We start from the raw sequence: 24,131 nt of genomic DNA, 5'->3' as shown, positions 1-24,131 counted from the left end.
GACAAACTCCCAGCACCATATACTCATAATGGCAGTACTGTACTTACAATGTATAAGAATGGACTCACACACTGTAGGGGTACAGGGCTCATGCACCGGTACCCTTACCACTGTTACAGTGCATCCAGCTAGAGGGGTGACTGATCTATGCCAGGGCAGTGGGTTGTAGAAATGGCACACACAGATGTGTTCCATGTCAACTCTTCACTTTGTTCTGCACCAAGACATGCAGCCTGCAAAGGCAGTGTGTGAGTGTAAAGGTACAGGGCCTCTGAAGGTGGCAGAATAAGTGTTGCAGCCCTTAGAGGTCTTACCTGGTCACAGTGCCCTGGGTACCCATGGTACCATTTACCAGGAGGATACCTGTGGCCAGAGATGCCAATTGGGTTTGAGTTTCAATGCAGTTTTAGGGAAAGAATATAAGCCCTGGGTACCGGTTTAGCAGAAGCCTAGGGCACAATCCGTGAAAGCATATCAGCAGTTCAGCAAAAAGTGGGAACAACCATGAAGAAAGATGGCACTTTCTCACACCAACAAATAAGTAAATGTGACACAAAGGCAAACAATAATTCTTAAATACTCATACTGCCTGGCAATAGTTAAAAGCAAGGGAGCATGTTCATTAAAAGCTTCAAGCGGCCAAAATATGTTTGTGGGTTACCAGTTTCACGAGTTAAGAGTGTTTAATTCATCAGCAAACATGATGTGTTTTCAAAAGGTTTGTTCCCACACTTATGGCTCAGAAACACATTGTAGTCTGCAGGGCAGAAGAACACTAATCAAGATAATAAAGAAATCAATCAGCACTTGGTCTATGCTCCATGCTTAGACTATGCTCCAGACAAACGAAGGCTGACCCACTGACCAATGAGAAGCAAGAAAACAAGAGGGACAATGAAGCCAACCAACGGTAAGCAATGGCGGCCCTAAAGCCCTATTTTGATGAACTTGGTGTCTTTTTGCTCAATAATTTTTACTCGATTTTTCTAAATTGGTTTGGAAACGTTCCTGTCGTGTGTTCTACATGCACTTCTCTGGGGACAGCCTGGGCCAAACCTACCAGGGGCTGAGGTTCTCGCAGAACTGTGCTTTGATCTTTCCAGAGTGGGTTTCTTGAGATGCCAGGTGTGCCCGGCTCCCAAATGCATAACCCTATTCCTACCACATACATTGTGTAGTCTCATATGGACAGTGATGTGACCTGCTCTCTCGGTCTGTGGTGTTGTGTCATCGTTGCTGTGGGCGCTGCATATGTTCAGTCCTAATGGTTCTATATGGCCCAGAGAGAATAGCAGACCAAGGAATGGACAGACAGACAGAGACCAAACACGGTGAGGGAGGGGCCAATGTACAGCCATTATTACAACACTCCAATGAAGACGGTACAACATTTTCAGTCGAAATGTACATGGGGAGAAGGATTCAGATTTTTGCTCCAGAATCATCCATTTACCAGCTCAGAAAATATGCAGTACTGAAAAGAGTCAATGATCAAAACTGCCAACCACCATGCAATAAAATATCTCACTTTAATATACACCATAGAGAGGCTATGATAAAGGTTTGCATTTGATGCCACAAAACACATTCATTTTCTGCAGGACGCGCAGCTGCAGTCAGGTAAGACCCCACATCACAGCCCACCCCAAGAAACGTCCCTGGCTTCGGATCCAGGAGAGATGCCGGTTCAAGCTGCTGATACACACCACAAGGCCCCCACCTGCCTCACCTGCACCTCAAAACCCCCACATCACCCCGTGAATTCAGGGGGACTCGAGACCTGGTTGTTCGAATGAGCAACCACACTCACCAGCGCCTAGAAGCCCTCAGGGGTGATTTGCCGGCTCTATAAATCATTGATTTGAACAACAGAACTGCAAACATGTCACAGTATGTGAAGAGGGTCCGTGGTCAAGAACTAACTCTGCTGCGCGCCTCGAGGCCCTGCACACAGACAAGGTGCAAAGCACAGGTTCAGAGTGACGCCTCCCTCTTAAGATGGCCAAGATAGCGCCACAGTGCCGCTGGGGAAGAGTCCAAACGTACAACAGGCAGTGACCTCAGCGCCCACCCAGCACCGATGGGCTGCGTCCTGCTCACCTCCCACACAGATGAAGGGGCCCGGGCCCCGGGGTCTGTCTACAGGCAGCAAGCGCTTACAGGCCACTCGAAACCAAACCTGTGGACACCAGTGGGGAACCACAGAATGCACAAAGTGTCACTACAGGCAGCAAGCGTCTACAGGCCACTCGAAATAAAACCTGTGGACACCAGCGGGAGAACCCCAGAATGCACAAAGTGTCACTACAGGCAGCAAGCACCTACAGGCCACTCGAAACCAAACCTGTGGACACCAGCGGGAGAAACCCAGAATGCACAAAGTGTCACTACAGGCAGTAAGCGCCTACAGGCCACTCGAAACCAAACCTGTGGACACCAGCGGGAGAAATCCAGAATGCACAAAGTGTCACTACAGGCAGTAAGCGCCTACAGGCCACTCGAAACCATACCTATGGACACCAGCGGGGGAACCTCAGAATGCATAAAGTGTCACTACAAGCAGCAAGCGCCTACAGGCCACTCGAAACCAAACCTGTGGGACACCAGCAGGAGAACCCCAAAATGCACAAAGTGTCACTACAGGCAGCAAGCGCCTACAGGCCACTCGAAACCAAACCTGTGGACACCAGCGGGGGAACCCCAGAATGCACAAAGTGTCACTACAGGCAGCAAGCGTCTATAGGCCACTCGAAACCAACCCTGTGGACACCAGGGGGGGAACCCCAGAATGCACAAAGTGTCACTACAGGCAGCAAGCGTCTACAGGCCACTAGAAACCAACCCTGTGGACACCAGGGGGGGGGGGGGGGACCACAGCATGCACAAAGTGTCACTACAGGCAGCAAGCGCCTACAGGCCACTTGAATCGAAACCTGTGGACACCAGCAGGGGACCACAGAATGCACAAAGTGTCACTACAGGCAGCAAGCGCCTACAGTTAACTCGAAACCAAACCTGTGGACACTAGCAGGGGAACCCCAGAATGCACAAACCAAACCTGTGGACACCAGCGGGAGAACCCCGGAATGCACAAAGTGTCACTACAGGCAGCAAGCGCCTACAGGCAGCAAGCGCCTACAGGCCACTTGAAGCCAACCCTGTGGACACCAGCGGGGGAACCCCGGAATGCACAAAGTGTCACATCTGTAGAAAGACACAGCTCGGATGGCTGTGTGTGCATCAGGGTAGTAAACATTTCAAACCTGGCCGGGTGGCTTCAAGGCGCTGTGGCGGCTCCGGAGGGCACTTTCTAGGCCGTGCACCAGCCGTGATCTTGGGGCTGTGTAGAGAAGCAGGGCTGTGGAGAGCAGTACTTGCGCGTCCCTGCATCGGTGGCATTTAAACAGCACCCCCTCCCCCTGCCACCTGGTGAGCAGCGGGCAGAAGGGTGCGGCTCACCCACAACAAACATTACACGTGTACAGAGGCTGCCAGAGCCGGCAGCTGGGAGCCACAGCCTGCGCAGGGCCACCTCAGAAGGGACGTGCCGGTACGCGTCCCCTCCGCCTGCAGCGCCTCGAGGCCGGGCACTCGGCCATGCAATACACTAACCCTCTAATCCGATGCCAGAGCTAGGAAAGAATGGCGCATTCCACCTCACCCTTCACCCCTGTGTAGGTGTTGACCTTCACTTCTCTGTGCCTCCTGGGTTTTGCGTGGATGATGCTTTGTAAAGCGCCTGGATGTCCCTCCTGTCGATCTAGGAATGAGAAAATTGGTCCGTGACAGCTATTTAAAGGCGAGATGTATCACAATCTGTCTGTCTGAGGTGTGTTGAAAAGATAAACACCGATTATCAATATCATATAACGAAATGAATGCTTTTTAAGGCATACAATTAATGTAAGGAACACTTTGTTAGAAAGACAACAACGTACCAAAAAACCAATGTAAAGCATACAGTTAATGTCAAAAATGAGAGGAGCGCCAAAAGTATTCAAATGCAGTATATTTATTCCATATATTTAAGATTGAGGACACTTTATGCACTTGCAGTAGTAGTAAGGTTGCAAGAAGAGGGGGTAAGGTTTAGGATGGTTGTGCTCGTGGTGGAGAAGGGATGGGTAGAAGTCCCTTGTTAACACCTTCGATGCTGATGACGGATCCGCTCCGTCATCAGCTGCGGTGGCGCTGTGCTGATGACGGAGCGGTTCCGTCATGGCCCGCTCGCCGCGCCTGTGCAGCGCGGATTCCGCGCCTGCGCTGGGCGTTCCATTGAGCGGGCGGGGCCATGACGGAACCGCTCCGTCATGAGCACAGCTCAACCGCGGCTGGTGACGGAGCGGTTCCGTCACCAGCATGCGGCCGCCGCGTGGCCGCCCCGCCCCCTTAGCGCTGTGGCGGAATAGCCGCCGCAGCGAAGGAGTTAAGGAATACACATTATTTCAATGATTGCGACATCAAACTGGTAAAGAAGACCAGTATACAGGACCCACCCTTGCCAATTCTATGGATCACAGTTGTACTGTATAATAAAGCATTAATGCAACATCAAGCAATTGGGGGTGGGGGAGGGGGAGAAAGGAACAGGTCCCATGTGAGTGGATGGCATTGACATTTCGACTCGGCTAACGCACAGAGAGAGTGACTTATACCTCCGATGCGAGTCTTCAGGACGGAAGGGGGTGAGGGGGCAACCTAATCCTGGTGCCACATTGGCATCTCAGGTATAACACCGAAGGTTGTGTACTTAACAGTCCAGTCAGGGTTTTCTGTGTAAAATCAATCCTGAAATTCAAGTCTTTCAAGTCTGCAAGGTGGCACCAGGTATGTAGTCACACTGATAAAGCACTCACCCAAGGGAGTGAGCTGAATTCCACGCGTGAGGGCCAAACTTCCTCCTGCCAAGTTCACCTTGGCAGGAGGAAGTTTCGAGGCGTGGGGCGCCTGTGCTTTTCTTTCAAGGTTTTGACATACCAGATTAATTCAGATATCTGATGACCACGAGATAATTTGTTCACGGTTTTAAAAACCGGTGAGGACTTCACAAGTTGGGCCCTCGCGAGTGGAATTCAGCTCACTCCCTTGGGAGTCCAAGGGCAGGTCCTGTATACTGGTCTTCTTTACCAGTTTGATGTCGCAATCATTGAAATAATGTGTATTCCTTAACCAATGACCTCTACCCACCCCCTCTCCACCACGAGCACAACCATCCTAAACCTTACCCCCTCTTCTTGCAACCTTACTACTACTGCAAGTGCATAAAGTGTCCTCAATCTTAAATATATGGAATAAATATACTGCATTTGAATACTTTTGGCGCTCCTCTCATTTTTGACATTAACTGTATGCTTTACATTGGTTTTTTGGTACGTTGTTGTCTTTCTAACAAAGTGTTCCTTACATTAATTGTATGCCTTAACAAGCATTTACAATGCAACGGTTTCGCCTTTGGAGAAGTTAGAGCTATTGGCATTGTAAATGACAAAATTTATATTTATGTGCTGGTTTTGAAAACAGATAAATAAATGGCATTGTCATTTACATTGCCAATAGCTCAATATCTCGCAAATGTGAGAACTATTGTACCCTACGGACGGAGCGGAGAGCAAGCACAACCAGGGGGGGCAGGAAAGCAAGCACAACCAGGGGGGCAGGAAAGCAAGCACAACCAGGGGGGGCAGGAAAGCAAGCACAACAAGGGGGGGCAGGAAGGCAAGCACAACGAGGGGGAGTATCAAACACTACAAACAGTTTCAGTGTAAGAGCCCAGGCAAATTTACATTTTGCTGTTTGGGTGCTGCGTGTCCATCAGCGAGAGGTACATTTTTAAGACCATTTACAGCACTCTATGGATATTTGCGGAGGGACCATAAGGCAGCCGTCTCCAATTGCTTAAAAGTAGCACCAGCCTTGAGTACAAATGAATAAGTAGTCAATACTTAAAGACAAAAATTACACAGTACAAAATAAACACCATAACCTTCCAAACATCCTCAAACCTAAAAATGCACGACCAACTGATCTCACCTGTTTGGCATTTAAGGGAAATGCTAATTGTCTCTCAGGAAACGCACTAAAATGTTGATTAGTCCTACCATTACACACATTGGAAGAACTAATAAATCAACATACAAACACGAATCACCAACGTCATGCTGAATAATATGGGCTTTTTATATAGCGCTTCAAACTACACCTCTGCCTTCTCTTAGCACGGTAAATAACAGATGCTGTTAACAGCTCATTTAACAGTACTCCGTTTATCGACCTCAGAAGAAAGGAACAGCGAGCTGCCTTTTATTGAGACCTCTACATTACAGCGATGAGGTCATGGTACAAACCATCTTGCCAGAGTGACAACCACTTTAATGGCAGAAAGGATGAAAACCTGTTGGTGCTCTCTCTCTCCTTGTGCCATGTATATACTTGTAAGGTTCACCAGCAGCAATGTGTTCAGTTTTCTAGCAGACACCCTTCTTCTCCTTTATATTCTACTCCCAGGGTCCAGGTACATGATTTTTCCTCGTCATTTGTCTAGTGGGCATATAGTGCTTAGAAGCAATGGGGAGCTGCTCGAGCAGTGTTTAGGGAGAGCCTGACCCGGCGGTCTTGGAAGCTTGGTCTCAGGGCAGGCTTCTGGGGGCCAGGGTGACGGGATCTCGGGGTCAGTTATCCCTCCCCCTACAGATGCCACTCAACCCCTCCACCCCCCAGCCAGAGGCTCCACCCCATCTCACCTAAAGCTTGTCCCCTCCTGGTTTTCCACTGTGCCGCTGGCTGCAGTCCCAGCAGGCAGGGGGGCTCCGGTTCTCCCCGGTCCTGGGGTCTCAGCTCCCGGTTTCTCCCCCCGTCGTGAGGCCGCTGTAGGTCTGGGTCCTCCCCGCACTGGTTAAGACCCTGCCCCTTCTCTCCCGGCCCCCTTCACGCTTGTTATTCCTGGCGCACCCTAGATTCGAGTCAGCACCCCGATACCGCCGGACCCACAGATCATATGGCCACTGTGTCTGCCCCCTCCCCTGGCGGGGGAGAAAAGTGCAAGGCGTAAGCACCCGACCTCGGTAAGCATTCTGTGTGGCACGAGGAGGCGTTCAGTCAGATGAGAAGGGCCCTCGGCTGCAGGCCGTTTGTTTACCTAGTGCAAAATCTTCTGTTGCGCAACAAACTGAGACTCGCCGTGTCATCGCGTGCACCTTTTTATGGTCACCTACTTTTACCTTCACCACTTTGCATGTTCGGACTTAAAAAATCACGTTGGCACAGGAACTTCCAAACTACGAGTCCCGGCATGCAAAGTGCCGGATAAACAACCATTTACTTGTAATAGACGTTGCTGCTGATAATGAGGTAGATGGCAACTCTGCAAACTTTCGCAAAGAGCAACAGCACGCTCAAAAAAACAAAAATATCAATGACTAATGTTGTTATAATCCATATGGATAGAATATTTTCCGTTATGACGTTCACTTTCGCCTTTAAGCAAGATATTTTACACCCGCAATGAAGGCCTGTCTGTGAGCTGTTAATAGGATGTTGTAACAAGGGTCACATCTTACCTTCCACCCAGAGCTCCTCCACGTTGGCGGCCCGTAATCCGACGGCGAAAGCGCCAAAGATGAGAAGACCCACCGCCAGGAATTTGCCGCAGTTCCTCTGAATGTAGCAGCCCAGTCGGAAGAGCAGTCCCTGGAACTTTGCTCGCAGCCATAGGGGCGCTTTCCGGCCCGAAGCTTTGCCCTGGAGGGCGGGGGAGGACACGGACGGCGGGAGGAGGGCGGGAGAGGACACGGACGGCGGGAGGGGGCGGGAGAGGACACGGACGGCGGGAGGGGGCGGGAGAGGACACGGACGGCGGGAGGGGGCGGGAGAGGACACGGACGGCGGGAAACGTGCACAGGACAGCAAGGGGGGCGGAAAGGCACACGGAGGGGGCGGGAATGGACAGCGCATCTGAATTCACTTTCAGTGAAAGGGGAGGGAACGGGAAAAAACGTAACTCCGCCCTGGGAAAAAATCTCCGGAACGCCCCCGAATCTGGTCCAGCCTTGATGGACAGATCCGGCACTCAATGGCTAGCCTCCATTTATGGAGCTAACCAATGAGAGCCGGGGGACGTTCCAGGAGTCCTTATTGACGACATAGGATTTCACCTGCGCTGAAGAGCTGCGCAGAGCGCAGCCTTCGGCAGGCGAAACCCAAAAAGCATTCATTTTGTTATATGATATTGATAATCAGTGTTGTTTATCTTTTCAACACACCTCAGACAGACAGATTGTGATTCATCTCGCCTTTAAATAGCTGTCACGGACCAATTTTTTCATTCCCGCATTGTACCCAGGTCTGGTGACAATCATTGGGTTACGTGAAAAAAGGGTTATTGTTGGACGCACTGCACTTTTCTGAAATAAAGTTAAATCAGCTGTCTGGTGCTCCGGGGTATCGTTCTCCGACTAGGAGCGTGAAGAATACAACATGGGTAGCACCCCCCAACTTGGGAAGCGTCCCCCGGGCTCCTGTTATGTCCTTTACCAGGTTTCGTCAGTGTAAATAAACTGTTAATCTTAAACGTTTTTGGAGTTTTTATTTTTCATCAATGATGTTCAAGTCACATCAAGTGTTGCTGTTAATCACAAAGCTCTTGTGTTTCAAATAATGCACTCAATCCCAATGCATTTCGGCATTTCAGAATTGCCTTCATCTGGGGACATGTATTCTGTTAACAAAGAAAAATGTCGGTTTTACTAAGGGAAAGTCTCCTTAATGATAAATGCTAACACAGGTAATGTTTAAAAAAACGAGGTGTCATGCTCTTAAAGCCGATGAATGTGGACACAAAAAAACGAAAGAATGCAAATTCACCCTTGTGTGGATAAAGTTCTAGTTAATTCCGTGCAGATTATAAACTTCTGTGAACTAGCCGTCTAAAAAATGGTGACCGTGCTTATCGGGAATCAACTGGAACGTTAGTGCGAAGTAAACGACTCGTCAGGGGTTTCCGTGAAAGCCATGTCGGGTTAGGGCGTGTCTGTGTAACAGGAGTGGTTTAAACGAGAAGTGTTGCTAAGCGACACATAATAGAAACTAAAAGTGGACTGCGGTGGTGTCCGAAGGACGGAAAACTTTATCGCTGCTAAATGAAAAAGTGTGCAAGTGCGGGGTGAGTTGATGTTATATCATGGTGATATATCATGGTGAATCAAGCGTGGAGGTGACAGCTTACCGAGGACGGATACAAATCTCATGCTAAATATTAAATAATAATATTATGACAAACTACTGGGTTATACAAAATAACAGAAATGGTTCATAAATCAAACACATAAAATTAAGAATAGTTGGAAAAGTAAACAAATAGGAAACAAAAGGAGTGTGGAATGATATAAAGATAATACCATAATAATAAACCAGTTAAGACTGCTGGGCTATCCTTAGGTCACATTAAAGAACATAACTATGTATAGAACATAGGTCACAGGTAACAAGAAAATTCCACACGATCATTAAGGCCATGTGGCTTTAAACTCGACAATGTAGAAATCCAATAATTCTCTCTCTTTAAGAGTTCATTATGATTGTCTTTGCCTTCTTCTTTAACAATTGTTTCCAAAGCGCAAAAGCGCAATTGACTGATGCCATGACCAGCTTCCAGAAAATGTTGAGCGACAGAGGATTTGATCTGTTTGGTTCTTATGTTTGATTTGTGCTCATTTAATCTTGTTTTCAGCTTCCTCTCCGTTTGTCCAACGTATATTTTGCCACAAGGGCATTTTATCATGTACACAACCATGTACCACCGCAGTCCACTTTTAGTTTCTATTATGTGTCGCTTAGCAACACTTCTCGTTTAAACCACTCCTGTTACACAGACACGCCCTAACCCGACATGGCTTTCACGGAAACCCCTGACGAGTCGTTTACTTCGCACTAACGGTAAGCTCTTTAACCGTCTGTACACCCATGCTTGGGGTCGTGCACAGCATGCTTTTCAATTTCTGTCCAACTATTTTCACGCAGGCACGGCGTCAGAGCTTTGCACGGCGCTTTATAATTTTTGCACCCAACATGGTTGTGTACATGATAAAATGCCCTTGTGGCAAAATATACGTTGGACAAACGGAGAGGAAGCTGAAAACAAGATTAAATGAGCACAAATCAAACATAAGAACCAAACAGATCAAATCCTCTGTCGCTCAACATTTTCTGGAAGCTGGTCATGGCATCAGTCAATTGCGCTTTTGCGCTTTGGAAACAATTGTTAAAGAAGAAGGCAAAGACAATCATAATGAACTCTTAAAGAGAGAGAATTATTGGATTTCTACATTGTCGAGTTTAAAGCCACATGGCCTTAATGATCGTGTGGAATTTTCTTGTTACCTGTGACCTATGTTCTATACATAGTTATGTTCTTTAATGTGACCCAAGGATAGCCCAGCAGTCTTAACTGGTTTATTATTATGGTATTATCTTTATATCATTCCACACTCCTTTTGTTTCCTATTTGTTTACTTTTCCAACTATTCTTAATTTTATGTGTTTGATTTATGAACCATTTCTGTTATTTTGTATAACCCAGTAGTTTATCATAATATTATTATTTAATATTTAGCATGAGATTTGTATCCGCCCTCGGTAAGCTGTCACCTCCACGCTTGATTCACCATGATATATCACCATGATATAACATCAACTCACCCCGCACTTGCACACTTTTTCATTTAGCAGCGATAAAGTTTTCCGTCCTTCGGACACCACCGCAGTCCACTTTTAGTTTCTATTATGTGTCGCTTAGCAACACTTCTCGTTTAAACCACTCCTGTTACACAGACACGCCCTAACCCGACATGGCTTTCACGGAAACCCCTGACGAGTCGTTTACTTCGCACTAACGGTAAGCTCTTTAACCGTCTGTACACCCATGCTTGGGGTCGCGCACAGCATGCTTTTCAATTTCTGTCCAACTATTTTCACGCAGGCACGGCGTCAGAGCTTTGCACGGCGCTTTATAATTTTTGCACCCCACACGTTCCAGTTGATTCCCGATAAGCACGGTCACCATTTTTTAGACGGCTAGTTCACAGAAGTTTATAATCTGCACGGAATTAACTAGAATTTTATCCACACAAGGGTGAATTTGCATTCTTTCGTTTTTTTGTGTCCACATTCATCGGCTTTAAGAGCATGACACCTCGTTTTTTTAAACATTACCTGTGTTAGCATTTATCATTAAGGAGACTTTCCCTTAGTAAAACCGACATTTTTCTTTGTTAACAGAATACATGTCCCCAGATGAAGGCAATTCTGAAATGCCGAAATGCATTGGGATTATTGAGTGCATTATTTGAAACACAAGAGCTTTGTGATTAACAGCAACACTTGATGTGACTTGAACATCATTGATGAAAAATAAAAACTCCAAAAACGTTTAAGATTAACAGTTTATTTACACTGACGAAACCTGGTAAAGGACATAACAGGAGCCCGGGGGACGCTTCCCAAGTTGGGGGGTGCTACCCATGTTTTAATCATTGGGTTACCCCATTATTCTGTAATGGCCCTCCTGTCGATCTAGCTCGCGCTATACCAAGCAACAAGATGAGTCGCGGGGTTGTCACGGGTGAAAGCCTCTCACCAGGACCTCAAAGGAAATAGGGCCAGAAATCAGCACAACGCTCAATCCTGGTTAAAGGCCAAGAAACAAACAGCGACACCCATGGAAACTCAGGCAGCGCCGTGAGGCTTGATTCTGGTTGGACATGTGGGGAGTTACTACTTCGAAAGCGCTGTTAGCCTGAGCTAGCTAGGGTTACTACGTAATCAAACAAGAGTGCCTCCCACTACTCAATCACAGCCAAAAAATCAAGGCAAGTTGAAGACGCTATTTGTCGTTTTCAACCAGGTACTTTTATTTATACCAGTTACTTTTTAAGTTTATACCATGTTTGTCGAACACAACATATGATAGGCAGAAAAGACCTGTACATATCATAAATATTGAACTAAGTTAGGTTATTCAATGCAACATAATATCAAAATTAAATGTGGTCCTAAATGTGGTCACAACTGTACAAAAATCAATGTGAAACAGACAGAAACAATGAACATATATTACCAATACATGGTGCAACACATTTTTACATACGTAGAAGGTTTGATTAAAGCAAAAAAAGTGAAATGCATTAGGAAAAGGAGCGCAAAAGTCAATTCGAAACTCTTTTTAAGCAATGGCTTAAAATTAGATTGTCCTTTTCTAATTGGCCGACGCGTTTCGAATCCAGGAATTAACTGTCCGGATTCTTCTCAGGGCATAGTTAATCTGTCTGTAAATTTAAGCAAAGAGGCAAGACTCCTTATATTGTGACAATCAGCTAGCACCTACCGCTTTTTAACGAAGTTAGCGGGAAGATTTGTCAGTGCAGACTGGAGGTTGGGTCCAAAAATTGAACTTCGTTAAAAAGCGGTAGGTGCTAGCTGATTGTCACAATATAAGGAGTCTTGCCTCTTTGCTTATCCATGACACTGAAACTTTTTCCCTTTTGTAAATTTACAGACAGATTAACTATGCCCTGAGGAGAATCCGGACAGTTAATTCCTGGATTCGAAACACATTGATTTTTGTACAGTTGTGACCACATTTAGGACCACATTTAATTTTGATATTATGTTGCATTGAATAACCTAACTTAGTTCAATATTTATGATATGTACAGGTCTTTTCTGCCTATCATATGTTGTGTTCGACAAACATGGTATAAACTTAAAAAGTAACTGGTATAAATAAAAGTACCTGGTTGAAAACGACAAATAGCGTCTTCAACTTGCCTTGATTTTTTGGCTGTGATTGAGTAGTGGGAGGCACTCTTGTTTGATTACGTATACATTAGGCCCAGCCTTCCCACTTGTCCTCTTAGGGCCAAGCTCCCCTTGTTCTTCTAGCTAGGGTTACTAGGCACTATCCATAGCGCCTACGCTCCTATACCACTGGTGCCCAGGGCAGGCATGGCCCACCGTCATGGCACCAGTGGAAATCACAAAGTGGACCCGATAAATGTTCAGTGTGCCACCTGGTACCTCAAAGTTGGCACACTACAGAATCAGGCAAACTTTACAGCCAGTATCTATGGGAGGGCGAATCAGCAGACCCGAAACCCTGGGGCCCTTCCGCCCGAGAGGACCTCCTCTCCCACATTTTAACTCCCTGGATGAGGTTTCAGTTGGCCAACCAGTTTAGGACTCAGGGAACCAGCTCTTGTGTTTGCTTTGATCACCAAATATTGACCCGTCAATACTAGCCTTTCCTTGGTAAGACCACTACGACACAGGTGGAGCCCACACCAACAGTCGCGGATGCACTAACTATGGCAGATTCTGCTGTAGGATGACAGGATAGATTTGGTGCAGATGTAGATAACCATAGACCAAATCTCCAGAGTCTGCCACCTCATTTTCAGGGACCTCCAGACGCCTGGCTGAAATGTTAAAGAACTGGAAACCAAATATGTAAATTAGATCGCAACATCACATCGGCAAACATTGTACACTCAGGTTGTTAAACCATGAAACCACGTGTAAAATGTGAGGCATGAAATGCAGCAGAATCGCAGAGCTCAACCTATAGTGCACACCTTCTCAACTATCTCCAACTTTAGACTCCAAATCCACCTGTAATTAGTTCATTGAGCATAAGAATCGTGAATGAAAGATCACTTTTATCTCCAAACTCTGACCTATGCAGGAGCTTGGCTTCTCCAGCACAAGGTGGAAGAGCAGCAGCCCCTCGATTCAAGAACGGCATTACTCCGGACGACATAGCAGTCATTGCGTTCGTTGCGTCCTTGGCAGAAAAGTTCATCTATTAACTTCACTTACACCTTGTTCTGTGAATGGGGGTGAAAAGCCCTTGCAATTCCAATAAATTAAAAGGAAAAATATCTTTAACTGTACAAATCCCCTGCTGTGGCAAGTACTCTGTTCTGAACCTCGTCAACGGCGTCCACCCCACTGAATTCAAAATATTTCTTCAGACATCTCCAACCAAACCAACTCACCCAAAAAACCCATCGAGGAATCAAAAACTGCACACAGCTAAAACAAACAAGCATTTGCAATATAATAGGGCTCGTATTCATGCAAGTTTAAGCTATTGGCATTGTAAATGACAATGCCTTTTATTTATGTGTTTTAAAAAATAAAACGGCATTGTCATTTACAATGCCAATAGCTCAAACTCGCTTAAATGCGAGACGTGCATTGTAAATGGTAGGCATCACGGACAACAGGAGGGCGGGGGGGGGGAGAGAAGTCACAGACACGGGAGGGAGTGGGGGTTGGGGAGGTAAAGAAGCCACGGTCAACGGGCGAGAGGGGGGTACAGCGGGCACAGACAACGGGAGGGGGTTACAGCAGGTGCAGACAACAAAGGGAACAGATGTCCGTGCCAACAGGAAGGAGGGCGGAGTTGTAAAGAAGGCATGGACAGAGGTTGTGCCTGCAGTACGAGAAACTTGACAAAGAAATTAGTGCTTAAAGACAAAATAACATGTATCGTGTAACAACCGAAGTAAAAGGACCAGTCGCCAAGGGAGGTGACAAACGAAGAGGCGGCACTACTAAGGAGGGACTAACCAGCCTATTTAGAAATCAGAAGCCAGCATTGACAGACAATGACAAGTCAATGGTAAATATGGGTGGAGCTTCTATTCCCTACTCCACTACAACAAGTCTGGAAGGGCAGCGCATGCGCGCTGGCTCTAGGCTCGACCTAATAACTGTTACTCCAACAGAACAGGACTTCTGCGACTAGTTAAATCTCAGGGGCATGATACAGTGAGTTTACTTCACTACCATCATTTCTACGTTTTATAAGGAGCCCATCCCTTTTAAACTCGCAGGCAATAATTATTGCTACAGTTACAAAAAAAACCTACATACAATATAATAAAACACACAATCATTAACACCATTACTCCTTCCTTAACTACTTTATGTAACTGCTCGCTTTCCTCAGGAACAGCTTTAACTGGAAAGCTGCCATGATAACCCCGCTACTTCTAAAACCTACACTCAATACCAACAATATGGCCAATTTCAGTTTGAATTCCCTACTACACTTAAATACAAATATTATGGAAACACTAACTAATAGATCAGTATTTTCCTAGAGGCACACTATCTTCACCCTGTTTAATCTGGGTTTTACAAATGGCTTAGACTGGAAGCTGTCATGGCCGAAGCTTCCAATGACATTCGGCTCACCCTTGAAGATGCTGCAGCGTTTGTACTGTATATCCCTCGGCTGCTTCCGATACCATCTCACACTCCATCATTCTAGAGCAACTACTCCATATAGGTATCTCGGGCACTATCCACAACTGCTTTGCTCCTGGTCTGTAGGACCACACCGAAACGCTCTGCTCTTCTGCCCTGCCAAATATCTCAGAGGTTCTGCAGTGTCCGACTCTAACCTCTACACTGTTTAGTTGATATGTTGCCCCTCTAGCCAAATTTATCAACTTAATGGTTTTAAGTTCTACACCTATGACAACAACTCGTTTTGATGCTAGACAGGAACACAGAAGAAAATTCTAAAGTGTGTTCCTCCAGCCTCAGAGAAATATGTATGGATGAACCATAACTCACTGACACTAAACAGTAAAAAACAAACAAAAAAAAACACATTTGCTTTCCAGCAACTTGGTTCTATGGACTAGTAACTGGTGGCTGGAACCATTCCCTCACCATCCTAACATGCCAGGAATTTAAAGGATTATTTCAGATTCCAGACTTTCTTTTGAAGTACATACTAACACTTTTGCTGCCACCTGTTTTCATCTTCTCTGTATTATCAGAAAGGTTATCCTATTTCTTCCTCTTTATAGAAGAACACCTTGACACAAGCACTGATAATATGGACACTCGACCACTGCAACGCTTTGCTAGTTGATCTACCATAACCTCTTACCAAGAGAGCAACTCGTACAAAATGCGGTATCACGCACAGTCTTAGGCCTCAACAGGAGTTTGCACATTTCATCACATCTGTGCAATCTCTACTGGCTACGGATTGCTAAAAGAAGCTGGGTTAGGTCTTTACGCCAATGCCAATAAGTTAGTTCCCAGACAGGACAAAGGACCCATGTCTTCACTGTTATCCTCGTATTTACCACCTCGCAGTTTGCATTCTGACTCTCAATTTCTGCTAATGACACCCAAGGTCAAAAAAAGTTAGGCTGGGATGGAGATCCCTAACAGTCATTACAGCTAGAGCATGAAACGCCTTCCCCATCTCGCTCTATGGGCCCAATTCAATCTAGGCAAGTTTCGAAAACAACTAAAAATCCACATGTTTGATGCCAGATGCCACAGTTTAATCAGTGGAATTAAAGTTTTTCTTCTCTTGCAGCTGCAAATCTGTTACCCACAGCGCCAGGACACTTTTTTCAGGTATCTGTGTACTTTACAAACTCTTCATTCAACCACACCAGCAAGTTCCCCTGCTCCCAAATATAGAAGCAAAAAAATGCTAGTTCCAAACTAGAACCAAAAAATATTAAAAGCTGAAACCATGAGCACCCTAAAACACTTCATACAACCCCTCTAACAGCGTAATCTGTACTCCACCAATAAATCACAGGGCACATTTGATACCATAATTGTACACAAGTTACAGAGGAACTCAATTAGCAATAGTGGAAAAATGAGAAAGAATCATAACATAATAGCAAATGCAACAAGCGAGGTACAAGTGATTCCCAATATACCAGCCAGACAAGTCATAAACCCTAGTATACAGGACCACATTAACTCATCCTTCAAAGGTCTACATTGGCTACTAGGTGGCCAGGAGAACATCATGCAATGCACGCTGAAGCGCATATCAATCAATCAATCAATCAATCAATCAGTGACTTATAAAGTACGCCACTCACCCGTGAGGTTCTCAAGGCACTGGAAGGGGTGGAAGGGGTGGGGGGAGGGGGGGGGGGGTGGGGGGGACACCTCCGGGTTAGTCGAAGAGCCAGGTCTTGAGGTACTTCCTGAACGTGTGGAGAGTTGGGGAACGTCCGATATTGACTGGGATCTCGTTCCAGGCTTGTGCTGCGATGTAGGAGAAGGCTCTCCCACCGGCTCTAATGTATTTGGGTCCGATGTGGTTGAGGAATTTGTAGGCGTGGGTCAGGAGTTTGAAGGTGACCCTCTTTTCGACGGGGAGCCAGTGGAGGCTCCGTAGGTGTTGGGTCATATGTTCGTGGCGCAGTGTCCCAAGGATGAGCCTGGCTGTGGCGTTCTGAATGGTTTGGAGCTTGGTAGGAGAGGCTCGTTGATTTCGGCATAGATGGCGTTGCCGTAGTCCAGTCTTGTGGGAAATTAGTGCGTGGGTGACGGTCTTCCTGCAGTCGGGGGAATCCATTTGAGCATCTTCCGGAGGATGCGGAGGCAGTTGATCTGGCGGGACATGGAGGAGGTGACTGCGTTGCTCTGGCGGGACATGCAGAGGGAGGAGTTGAGGATGATGCAGAGGTTCCGCGCATGGTCAGTCGGGTTGGGCGGGCTCCCGAGGGCGGAGGGCCACCAGGTGTTGTCCCAGGCGGAGGCGCAAGACCCGAAGAGGAGGACCTCGGTCTTTTCTGAGTTGAGCTTCAGACAGCTGTCCTTCATTCAGGCTGCTACGTTTCTCATTCCTTCTTAGAAGCGGAGTCTTGTTTTTTCTGGGTTCTTGGTGAGGGAGAGGATGAGTTGGGTGGCGTAGGATACGATGCTAAGCCCGTTGAAGAGCATCGGGCTTAGTGAAGATCCTTGGGGGACTCTGCAGATGATGTCGGTGGGGTTGGAGAGGAACGGGGGGGGAGGGGGGGGGGGGGGGGGGGGGAAGAGTCTGATCCTCTGGGTTTTGCCGGAGAGGAAGGATTGGATTCAGTCGAGCGTGGATCCCTGTATTCCTGCGTTGTGGAGTCTGGCTGCTAGCGTGCGATGTGAGCCGGTGTCGAAGGCTGCGGAAAGGTCTAGGAGGATGAGGGCCACGGTATGTCCCTGGTCTAGCAGCATGCGGATGTCATCGGTGGCAGCGAGGAGGGCGGTCTCGGTGCTGTGAAAGCTAGACTGGGAAGTGTCTAGGATGCAGTTTTCTTCGAAGAAGGCGGTCAGCTGGGCGTTTACGAGTCTTTCGGTGACTTTGGCTACGAACGGGAGGAGAGAGATGGGCCGGTAATTCTTCAAGTCGGTTGAGTCGGCCGTTGGTTTCTTGAGGAGGGGTTTCACCTCTGGGCGCTTCCAGTCATCTGGGCAGATGCCGGATATGAAGGAGGAGTTGATTGTTCGCCCTAGTTCGGGTGCGATGACAGTGGTGGCCCTGTGGAAGATGTGAGGGGGGCAGGGGTCGGTTGGGGCTCCTGAGTGCGTCTTCTTCATGGTTGAGGAGATGAGTTCGACAGCGGCGGGGGCCCAGGAGGTGATGGTCGGCTTCTCGACGGTGGTGGGAGGCGTGGTGCTGATTTCTGCTGCCTCGCTGAAATTGTCGTAGAGGGCTTTGATCTTCAGGTGGAAATAGGAGCGGAGTTTGTCGCAGAGTTCTTGGGAGGGTGTGATGTCGGATGATTCGCAGGCAGGCTTGCAAACTTCTGAATGATGTTGAACCGTTCATGGACATTGGATGCATTGGTCTTGACTTAGTCTCTGATGAAGGTCCTTTTGGTGTCCCTTACACACTGGTGGTAGCACTTGAGGGCGCTTGTGGTTGTTCCACGCTTCCGTGGTCTTCTGGTTTCTCCAGGTTTTCTCCAAGCGTATGCAGGAGAGTCTGGCTTCTTTGAGTTTGGTGGTGAATCAGGCGGCCCTCAGAGAGCGTTGATTGACGGTGCGGCGGAGAGGTGCCAGCTTGTCGGCGCAGCAGAAGACCCAACGGTGGAATTCCCTGGCGTTGGTGTCGGTCATGGCCTTGGGAGGGTCTTGGAGGAGGGCGTAGGTCAGGTGCTCCTTGGTGACCTTACTCCAGTTCTGACGCGGAGGGCGTGCGACGGTCTTGGGTGCGGTGGTGATCTGTGGAGCTGCCTATATCTTCACACAGTCAAAACTCAAACTGCAAAGTTGAAAGAGAAATACCAGGTCCAAACTAGCTCCAATTCCCATTTAAGGAACATTATACACATACTAAAAAGTTGATTCACTTTCAAGACATGCAAGCTCTAGATCAAGCTCCTAAAGAGAATAACTATCATTGTCAGGTATTTAAAATTAAGGAAAGCAATAAAGACATGGTTGCTCCTAAAGCCATGATTCAATGACTTATCAAGCTCCAAGTCCAGTCAGGTTTGTACATACTGGGCACAAACTATCCTTCGAAAGACTTTCACGCCCACTGTTACACACTGCTGCATCAAGTCTGGAGCACATCTCAGAGCCTTGTGATGCCAATGAAACATAAAACTTTAAAGTCTACATGTCTACCAACATCCTCTTCAGGTCTTACACAACAAACGGTGTAATTACTCAACGATCCGAAAAGGTCTTCAGGGCCTCTTCCAAGGGTTGAGAAAGCGGCATCAAGATGTGCTCTAGACTTGAAGCAGCAGTGTGTAGTAGCGGGCGGGAAAGGCTTGTGAAGGATAGTTTGTGCCCAGTATGTACAAACCTGGCTGATGACGAAGATCTTTCGGTGAAAATGGTAATGGTTGCAACGAGGAGCAGAGGTATTGGAACTGCCTCACAGTTTGAGTAATTTACACGCCAGACAAACAACGGACTCGCTGAACAAATGCCCGTAGAATGTACGGGTCATATATTACATAACGGATTTGTGATCCAAGGAGCAGTGGTATTAAAACTACAGGCTCCGATTGGGAGGTAAAAGTTAAATGCCGGATGATTAAGTCAATTGCTGCTGGAGGAATGTCAATGTTTATTTGAATATTAACAGGACAAAAGAGGCTGGGGAAGCAATGAATTGTGAATAGTGTCCATCGGGACGTTAGGATAAAGAACTTTAAGTGGATAACGTGGCAATAGTGAAACAGAAGTTTATTGGGACACCCCATGAATGGAATGACGTCTGAAAGAACAATTGCTGTCCGCAAATCCAGTCCTGGCCTAAGACTTTCCAAATTAGGCTATTTTAGCCCGTCATGAGCAATTTCTTGAATATGTATTGTAAATTTAAACCATGTGATATATGTTTTTCGAAACCTTCAGAGAAAAGCTATTTTAGCAGTGAAACAAATGGATTTAGAGATTATGTTTTAATGTGGCAGTTAATTTATGATATATCACAATTTTGCGCAATAGGATACCAGTACCAAATCGTTGGCTTAACATCGCTATTATAATCAAACAACGAACTCCATGATGTATTTATGTATTGATTATCAAACAACTAACACCATGATGTATTTGAGCGGGGCCACTACAGCAAGATTATTTTAACGTCTTTTGTTGCTTTTCAGGAAAGAGTTGTGTTTTAAAAATGCATCAGACCACACTGCAGGTCATATGATCAAGGCCCGTACAGGGTCGAAACGTGTTGTGTGGATTACACCAAAAGAAAATGTTTGCTGCAGTTTATAAGCTGGCTCGTTATATATATATCACACACACACTTTCCAATAAATGTATCTGCAGAGAAATCAATGTCAATCACTTCTTAGGGTCGAACAGAGAAAATAAATACAAAACAGCCCCTGCAAATTCAGCATCTAAAGTCACAACATCCGTCACTTCAGTTCCTCTTTCTCACTTCCTTTCCTGCTACCACAGAATGCATGGTTGCAACAACCAAAAACAAAAATAATGCAGACTTATTTCTGAGGTAGAGTGTACGCAAGTGTCCCTGCCTGTGCAGGTGCACACTTTGATACTGTCAACTATTAATTTATCCCAGCCAAAAGCAGAGTTTTTTATGTGATGCTTCATAATCAACAGAGGCTGTTCAAATACTTTTAGATGTCATATTGTTCCATCAGTAGAGGTAGATAATAACCGATGTGTACTGAACATAATCACCCTAGCCCATAAATGTGTTACACTGAAATAATCCATTCTACAACAAATGTCCCAAACAGGTCATAAACCGGCCTTCATTCCTGACCCTAATCAAACTCCAACTGTACCAGTGTCTGAAGTGCACCGTCTTGAATTAAAACTATACACATGGCATTCACTGCACGTACCTACAGCTGTGTGGTTGCTTTCCAGCACAAGTTAAAGCATTCTAAAAGAATATCATAAACTGTTCTTCCTCCTCGGGGAGCTAAGATGGCCTTGGCGGCTTCCTGGGGGAAGATTGAAGCTCCCTCGTTGTCCTATTGGAATGCGCAGTAATGGCAGGGCAGAACTATGGAAAGGACGGCTGATATTCTTTTAGAAAATTACAAAAACTTGGAATACATCTGGGGCTCAAAAGTGCGGTTCCTTTCAACAGGTCTCCTGCTCTTTACGGGTCCCACTCATACATGAGTGCTTCACCTCGTTCAAATTTAAAGTTGGAAGGAGCCGGCAACTGCCCCCGCTGTACTCCATACTCTATTCCAAAACCCACCCCCTGTTACTACTTAGATTTATGCCATATATGTTGCACACTGTTACACATCACCACTCATGTTTTCTTGTTGGGGGTTATTTTGGGGTGCGGGGGGGGGAGATTATGTTGGGTAACGAAGATCTTGAACTATACAGTGGGATTGATGGTGGTACCTCACCCACCGAGATACTCTGTTTGTATTTAAGAGCTCATTCAGTGGCAGAAACAGTAGGTTACCCTAGCACCTAAGATGAATATCCACGTATCCTATACCTGTATCACTGTCAAAGTATGGATATTTGCCAAATAAAATTCAATAAAGGAAGTTTAAGAGAAAACCTTTTTCCTGTAACTAAAAGCAGGATAGTGCCATTGCTACTCCTACAATCTTCAATGTTTTTGCCTGGCAGAAGTCAGTTGGATTCACCGTGGAGGAAAACTTAACCTATATAAAACCAATAAAAGAGATTCACTCAAAAAACATGTAATATGGCTCTTCTGCGAAATAAATTGCTCTTCTGCGAAATGCATGAACTTTCTACTTTTAAACAAACCAATAAGTTACTAGCTAAACGATACTACTCAAGTGCACGGAGTGATTTCTGTACCATAACCAGAGTCTGGTCACACACAAGCGTATTGTGTTTGTACATCAAGTAATTAATGAGAAATAGAATGAATGAGAAAGTTCAGTTAGTTTTTTCTTTTTTTTGGGGGGGGGGGGGGGGGGGGACGAGGGGGTTATATAGTACAAACCAGACCCGAAGGTATCAGAGCACTTTACATGAGCCAATTTGCGTTGTAGATGAACATATTCATTTTTGTTTGTTAGGCACAGTGAGATTAAGTGATTTGCCCAGAATCACAGGATGTTGAGCGTCCCTGCTGACACTCGAACTAGGTTCCCCGGCTTCAAGGTTGACCGCTCTGGCTGTTAGGCCACATTCTCTCCCTAATGTTCTCCTTCAAGATTGAAAATGTATATATAAAAAAAATTATGGAACCAAGAAGAACAAATACTTTAAGGGAGGTTTTAATGTGTTTTTATATTATATGCTGGAAAGCTGCTCAAAATATCGGATATTGAAAATATATATGTAGATTGAAATTGAGAACTTTTTAATACCCTAAAATTCAACTATGAGTGTTTAGTCATTCAGATTCCTTGAATTCAACACATTTTTCTTTTTTTAGCTCCATTTCCCCTCGATAAGATATCACCCGCTCTACCTGCCATTACATCAGTCCAACAGTCAAAGAGGATCATGTCCAACAGAGAATGAATCAAGCATCTATACCGAGGTGATCTGCAGCAACAACCCTGCTTCTACATCCTCAACTAGCTTTCTTCAACAAATGTCAACAGGAAACCACGGCAGCCCACGTGACCAGCATCAGCAGGAAATGAGACCCACGGTCACCCAGCAAAGAGACACACCAACATCAAAACACCCATCAGCACTGCCACAACAAGTATTAGGGGGTGTAACAAAATGTACTCCTTCCACCGACTCCAACATTAGGAACAAGGCGACCACGGCTCATGCAACAAACACTTTAATAGCATCTTAACAGACCAACTGTGCCAGCTTGTATGTACGCCTTAAAGGAACCCTGCGTACACAGTGCCGCAAGAGGGGCATCGTAATGCCCCCTCAACCAGACATAAAAACAAGGACGTCCTCCATTAAAGCACCCTCACACCGCTGCAAGAGACAACACTTTTTCACGTTCCTGAAAAAATACAATTGCATGTCTTAACAAAGGCTGAAGCCTAAAGTAAAGAAAACAGCGTTCTCAAAAAATTGAAAAAGAACAACAATCCTTTTTTGCTACCAGTACAGGCTGAGTCTGTGTGCTTTATTCGCCAGACCATCAAAAACAACAAAGAGCACAAGGAATGGAACATAAGCAAAACCACAACACAACTGATGCCTGGGAGATATAATGACATTTGAGAAGTGAAGTCATGAGGCAGAGGGAGAGGTGCTGCTCAAGGTAACCTATAGAAAAGCCATTTGTAGCTTGAATGTGGGGAACTTGCTGAAAGTGTCCACCACAAACCTTTTCATGCGCACACCCTGACCAGCAGTCATCAGTTGCTCCACTACTTCACAGCTGTTGCACTCCTGTCACTAAACACGGTTTGCCAAAACCAATGGATCCTGTTGGTAGAGGAAGCGTTTACTAATAGTTGGAGCTTCTGTCCTGGGGAGAAAATCCAAAATGAAGCAACATCTTTTGTTTAGAACAAGAGAAGAACATCTTGAAAGGGCGTTATGAAAATAAAGTTGTATATTGTAAGCAGTGAGCTAAAAGCGGATACTCAGTAGAATGTTACACAGTAGATACTTTTGACAGACGACTAGTTACGTCTGTCGCACCTTTAAGACAACCAATCCTGCACACGTCTTTAGTTTGTGAATTAAAAAAGCTGTAAATCCAACACGCTATCATGCCAATAAAGTGAAATAAATGAGCGTACTAGGGTAAATGTATGCATTAAGCTGTCATAAAGAGAGTGATATCCGCGAAAACACAAAAAGTCATATCAGCTGTTAAAAAGCCATTCTGCCACCGAAGCAAAGACATCACAGATCAGGCCTTGGCTCTCAAATACAAGCTC

At 45.9% G+C, this 24,131-nt stretch overlaps 1 protein-coding gene across 3 annotated transcripts in view; it reads right to left on the bottom strand.

Moving 5' to 3' along the window:
* LOC144784941 (SLAIN motif-containing protein-like) overlaps positions 1–24,131 on the bottom strand; it is a 227,660-nt gene that overhangs the window by 188,154 nt on the left and 15,375 nt on the right. Inside the window, exon 1 of one of the 3 annotated variants that reach the window (XM_078664056.1) lies at positions 3,264–3,414. The exons of the other annotated variants lie outside the window; for them this stretch is intronic. The gene's annotated coding sequence lies outside the window, so the exon portion shown is untranslated. Of the gene's footprint in view, positions 1–3,263; positions 3,415–24,131 lie in introns of those variants that run through there. 3 annotated transcript variants of the gene reach the window in all.

Source organism: Lissotriton helveticus, chromosome 10 (assembly GCF_964261635.1).
Source record: "Lissotriton helveticus chromosome 10, aLisHel1.1, whole genome shotgun sequence".
In the NCBI taxonomy this organism is placed as follows: Eukaryota; Metazoa; Chordata; class Amphibia; order Caudata; family Salamandridae; genus Lissotriton; species Lissotriton helveticus.
Note: the sequence above shows the minus strand (reverse complement) of the source record. Positions and strands in the feature narration are given on the sequence as shown.